This window comes from Mytilus californianus, unplaced genomic scaffold, assembly GCF_021869535.1.
Source record: "Mytilus californianus isolate M0D057914Y unplaced genomic scaffold, xbMytCali1.0.p SCAF_13, whole genome shotgun sequence".
Classification (NCBI taxonomy): domain Eukaryota; kingdom Metazoa; phylum Mollusca; class Bivalvia; order Mytilida; family Mytilidae; genus Mytilus; species Mytilus californianus.
Window position 1 is genome coordinate 41476485 of NW_026262615.1, and position 6425 is coordinate 41482909.

Sequence of the window (6425 nt, forward strand, 5' to 3'; positions counted from 1 at the left end):
GACTGGATGTTTACTGATTGATACTTTAGTCCGAGAGAAAATGATTTATCAATAGTTGGCTTTGGTGTAGCTTTCAGTAACTTTGAGTAATCTTAGATGGGTAGTATGTAATATTTCCTTTTTGTAATTTGTGTCGATCTATTGAGTAACTCTACATTTTACAGTGTGTTCTCATTTTGTCCTGTTTCACTACTGTTCAGGTCACAAACATGTCCATGCCCGCCACATTCTATATGTGCATGTCCCAAGTAAAAGAGGGACGAAAGACTAACTAAAGACTAAGCAACACGAACCCCGCCAAAAACTGGGGGTGATCTCAGGTGCTCCGGAAGGGTAAGCAGATCCTGCTCCACATGTGGCACCCGTCGAGTTGCTTATGTTATTACATATTTATTGTACATTATTAAGTAAGAAGCATGTAATTCATTTGCTATCGTTATTTTGTCATAAATCAGAACGTTTTTTGGTTTAATGGTTTCCCATTTTGTTTGGTTTGTCATTGAAGGCGGTACAGTAACCTATATTTGCAAAATTCCGCTTCATTTGGATAGTTGGCTTATTGAAAAACATTACACAATTTCTTCTTTTTTATATTAGTAACATCAAATTGAAAAAAAATAAGGACTTAAATTCTACTTCTGATGATAATTAAATTATGTCTTAGTTCAAAAATTTATTTTAAATGATTTAAGAATGTTCCTTATTTCAAGATTTCGAGGATTTAATTTTTGACTATTATTTATTGTTTTTAATCTTGAAATTGAAAAACGGTTTTTAAAAAATTAATTTTATTTAATAGCACTGACAGAAACGCAAAATATCAGGTGTAAAATGGAAGATATAAATACGTGTATGGTAAAAGGATTTGTAACTTCATTTTTATATTGTTGCAACGTATTATTTTTCTGTTTTGATAATCAGCCAGGTTCCAAAGCCCCCAGGGCTCAGTAGCCAATGCGTTCGCACTAATTTGTTTGGGAATTTGTAGGTTTTCAGTGGTCTACAACTTTGCAAGCAAACGATTTTGTCTGTTAACTGTTTTGATTTGAACGCAACTGATGAGACATATGTAGATGAAAGGAGCATCTGGCTTACTAAATTGTAAATCTGGTATGTTTGATGAATTTTTATATGATATATTTTGTGTGAAAATTTGCAGTTTATAAATTACTTAATTGTGCTCAAACAAAGGGTGCAGTTTTTACAGGCAAATTAAACATTAGACTGTTTTGGCTGTTCTGTTTAAGAATTTTATTTTTAACCTAAAGTATGTTTCCTTTTTAATTTTTTAGAACTTTTTGTTCTCTAGCGTACAAGATAAAATCCATTTAAAAAGCACGGCTTATGCTAATTGCTAAATAAATATCATAGACTCTTTGGTTTAAATACTTATATTTTCTAAGAGGGAATCTATTTGTTGGAGGGATTGAACACTCATAAACGTTTTTAACACTGACAAATTCTCTAGAAGCCTGTAATCCAGTGGTTGTCGTCTTTTTTTGCTGTCTGCCTATTTATTATTCGTCTTGTGAATTGATTTAAATTTTGTCTTGCCGGTGCTTTTTATAGATTGCTTTACGGTTTGAGTTTTGTCATCAGTCAGGGGCATTACTTAAACAAGTAACAATTTTTATAACTCAATCAATTAATAATTTGAATCTGCTGGAGTTATCCCTCTTTATTTACTGGTTTTAAAAAATTACTTATTTAAGTAATTTTTTTTAAAACTAGAGTTATCGCCCTTTTGGATAAAAATTACCTGTTTAAGTCATTATTTTGTAAATAAAATAATTGAAACAAGTTATCTTTTTTAGCTGAAATAAACAAATATGTGTGAGCTTTTGGTATTGTGAATAACTTGGATTATTTCCCTTGTTTTCAAATATTTTGATTTTTGTTGTCTATGACTCGGTATATTCATATTATACAGTTGTATATTCAAATAAGAGAGGTGAAATATACCAACGGAACATTCAAACTCATAAATGTTTGGAAATATAAAACAAACACAATAAATTCTTTTAATTTTAATTTTGATTGAATGAAACAAGGTAGCATTTATTATGATTATACATAAAAAAAAATGTGAACGTCTATACCTTTCATTACACAAATCTGAAGTATGTGGCATTGATTGTGGTTTATACATATACTTTTTTATGTCATGCTTTATTTCTGATAGATTTATTATTTTATTTTTGATCAGAGAACCTTTTATTATCTTATAAGACAATTTAATACAAAAATTCGTAAGGGTTCCACGGAACCCAGTGTCTCGCCTACTTTTTCTGTTAATCGCAGGCTCAACAAAAATGAGGAAGTAAATCAATAAAAATATTCCTCTTGATACTATTTTTTGATTGTAAGAAGCTTCTGTCCAAGTTTGGTAAAAATCCAGGATAGTTTATGAATCTAATAAATGTTTAAAAACTTTAACTGCAGACTGAATGTAATGTTAACTGGAAGAAAACAAAATTTCCTTCTAGATACTAGCATTTGATCATAAACAAGCTTCTGTCCAAGTTTGGTACAAATCCAAAATAGTATAAGAAAGTTATTAAAATTTTAAAAACTTTAACCACAGAGTGAATGTGTTGTTTCCTGGCAGAAAATCTAAGTCCATTTAAAAGTAAAAAATGGAAAATATGGATTTATTTTTTTTACAAAATTTCCTTGTAGATACTAGCTTTTGATCATAAACAAGCTTCTGTCCAAGTTTGGTACAAATCCAAAATAGTATAAGAAAGTTATTAAAATTTTAAAAACTTTAACCACAGAGTGAATGTGTTGTTTCCTGGCAGAAAATCTTAGTCCATTTAAAAAGTAAAATAAGGAAAAAATGGATATATTTTTTTACAAAATTTACTTCTGGATACTATCTTATGATCATAAACAAGCTTCTGTCCAAGTTTGGTACAAACCCAGGATAGTTTAAGAAAGTTATTAAAATTTTAAAAACTTTAACCACAGAGTGAATGTAATATTTCCCAGCAGAAAAACTAAGTCCATTTATAAGTAAAATATGGAAAAAATGGAATTTTATTTTTACAAAATTTACTTCTGGATACTATCTTATGATCATAAACAAGCTTCTGTCCAAGTTTGGTAGAAATCAAGGATAGTTTAAGAAAGTTATTAAAATTTCAAAAACTTTAACCACAGAGTGAATATTTGTGGACGCCGCCGACGGAATGTAGGATCGCTATGTCTCGCTTTTTTGACTAAAGTCGAAGGCTCAACAAAAATAATGGATTAACATGCATGTGATTACAACTAAGGTTCTTCTGAATTGAACATCCAAACTATCTAATAAGTCTTTGTAATGTACATAAATGAAAGAAATGTTGATGCTTCATTATTTTGTTAAAATACTTATTTCAAACATGTAAATTTTGGGGATCTGAAATACATTGTCAACCAATAAAAAATTCCCACTGCTTTAAAAATCAAAATATGACGAACTTCCATTTCTTTATACATTGTAAACAAAGGTACATCATCCCAAAAATAAGCATAAAGAGTGTTATGATTTTTTTTAAATCTAAGGTTTAAAAACAACAAAACAAAGATTACACATTTACTATTTGTATAAACAGTAATGATCAAAAACTATAATATATCTAAATAACGTTATCAAGATATTTAAAAAAATAGTTACCTTAAAGAGGTTTTTTTAATTACCAAAACATTTTTTTGGGGGGAAAATTACTCAAAGGAGTTATTTAAAATTTCAATAAAAACATGGGCTACATGAACATTGTTGAGGTTGAAATGAGCGTTTTCATTATTTTATACAAAAAAAAAAGTAGACCTTACTTTGCTTAACATTTTTGCCCTAACAGTTTATCTCTTATCTATAATAAAATTAAGAGAAGTATACAGATGTATAACAATAATATAAAAAAATTACAAAAATATAACTTATTTCAGTTATTTTTTAAATAATTAATTCCTTCATGATTTCTATAAAAGAACAAGAGGCTCTCATGAGCCTGAATCGCTCACCTGTAATTTTTTGCTTAAATCTTTCATCAATAATGAAATGCTATGTTCTATTCTTAGCCATGGGGGGCCATGTTTCCTGAGGAAACAGAAAATAAAACACAAACGTTATACTAGTTACCCTTTAGAATTATTCAACTTAAGTTTGATTGATTTTGGTTTGGTAGTTTCAGAAGATTTTTTTTTAAGTGGGCAGCAAACATGAGGATAAAATTTTGAAAATTGTCTTTAAAGGGCAACAACACTTTAAGGGGTATATTGACAATTTTGATCATTTACGTTATTTGTAGATCTTACTTTGCTTAACATTTTTGCCCTAACAGTTTATCTCTATCTATAATAATATTCAAGATAATAACCAAAAACTGAAAAATTACCAAATTACCAAATTAGTGGCAGCAACCTAATAATGGGTTGTTCAATTTGTCTTAAAAATTCAGGGCTGATAAATCTTGACATAATAAACACTTATAAAAAATTAAAGTTCTTATTCATAGTTTTTAAAAATGAGAGAGAATTGAAAATTGTTTGAAATCAAATCAGAGATTTTGCTCAATAACAAAAAATCCTGACCCGAAACTGTTAAAAGGAAAAACAAATGTTATAACAGAAAACACTACTCACATTTCAACAGTTTTTTTAAAAGACCCCGAGATGTATCACAACATATTTTAACTTTCACAAAACGAGAAACAAAGCTCTCCCTTAAGTATCCTACCATTGCCTACATCCAAAATCATAACGAATGACATAAAACACTACTTTAGATTTATACAGCAAATCAAAGGATCCTCAAAATATTAAGAAGTGTTAAAAAACTGAGATTGTAGCAAGAAACCATGCACACCCTTTTCTGCATCCACAACAAATGACATAAAACCTTTTCTATACACAAAATCACTTATCTAGTCAAACATAATAGCTATATATCTAAAAAGGATAAAAAGAAGAAACATATTCTATAAAACTTGCATATCATAATGGTCATACATATAAACTACAACAAAAATATGTAAAATCGTACTAAAAACATGGATATCATGCAGATTGTATAAGCAACACATTCAAAACTTGTTCAATGCTCATAGAACAGTGAACTAGGGGCCAAAATCATAACAAATGACATAAATCACTACTTTACATTAACACAACCAATAAAACAGACCCTGAGAACAGACCCTGAGATTAAACTTTTCTCTTTAACAACTTCAGTCAGCTAGCATGTCTAGTAAAAAATAACAGTGTATACATCTTAAAAGTATATAGAAGACACAACATTTTCTATATAACTTGCACCTTCATCATGGTCATACATATAACTACAATAAAAAAATAACATCGAAATTAAAACCTAGATTTCATGGAGATTGTATAAGTAACATTTTCAAAACTTGTTTCAAAAAGAAACCTGCTAAAGTGAAATATCAACAATCATAACAAATGACACAAAACCTACTTTACATTCATACAGCAAGTAAAAAGAGGTTGAGATTAAACTTTTCTATAAACATCTTCACTTATCCATTAACAACTTCTATAAACAGCATCACTTATACATTAACAAAATATAACTATATAACTTTAAAAGATTACAAAACATCTAACACATTACAGTCATTGCACCATTAAAATAAATCAAGACTGTATACATGGTATAAGCAAGATTAAAATAATTTCAATGGACTGTATTGTTGGCTAAAATTTTCTAACCTGTTACATGATAGGACAGACAAAACCATTTACCAGAAAAGTAACTCTAACAGAGTTATATAAAATTTTAAGAAAATCATGGGCTGCATGACATTGGTGGATTTAATGAATTGTATATCTTGTTTGAAACAACATGATCAAAACAAAGTTATTTAATTTCAACATCATTATAGAAAATATTTTCACAATTGAACTGTCAAAAAAACTAACCTACCCTCTGCTTAAGTACAAAATACTTGAACTTATAACTGTAAAAATGGATAATAAAATATAATAACATAAAAATCTTCTTCATATTCATACAGCATATAAACATGATAAAGACCCTGAGACTGTATAGCAACATATTTCAACTTTCTCTCTCTAAAAATGAGAAATAACACTCCCACTTAACTATCTTACATCCCAAATCATTGCAAATGAAATAAAACCTACTTTACATTCATACAGCAAATTAAAATACCCTGGGATAAAACTTTTCTTTGAACAACATCACCTAAACACAGGGGTAAACAATTAACACTGGGACAGGACAAACAAAATTTTTGTCTGACTAGATTTTGTCAGCTGTGGGTCTGGCTGACCAGTAAAAAAATGTTGATAAAAAGCTTAAATTCGACCCTGCTTACACATCATGAACATTGACAAAAAAAGCTATATAACTAAAAAGGTACAAAAGACTAAAATAAACTGATAAAGTCAACATGTTTCTT

At 28.9% G+C, this 6425-nt stretch overlaps 1 protein-coding gene across 1 annotated transcript in view; it reads left to right on the forward strand.

Moving 5' to 3' along the window:
• The window catches only part of LOC127723947 (uncharacterized), a 124079-nt gene that overhangs the window by 26245 nt on the left and 91409 nt on the right, over positions 1-6425 (forward strand). The window lies entirely within an intron of this gene.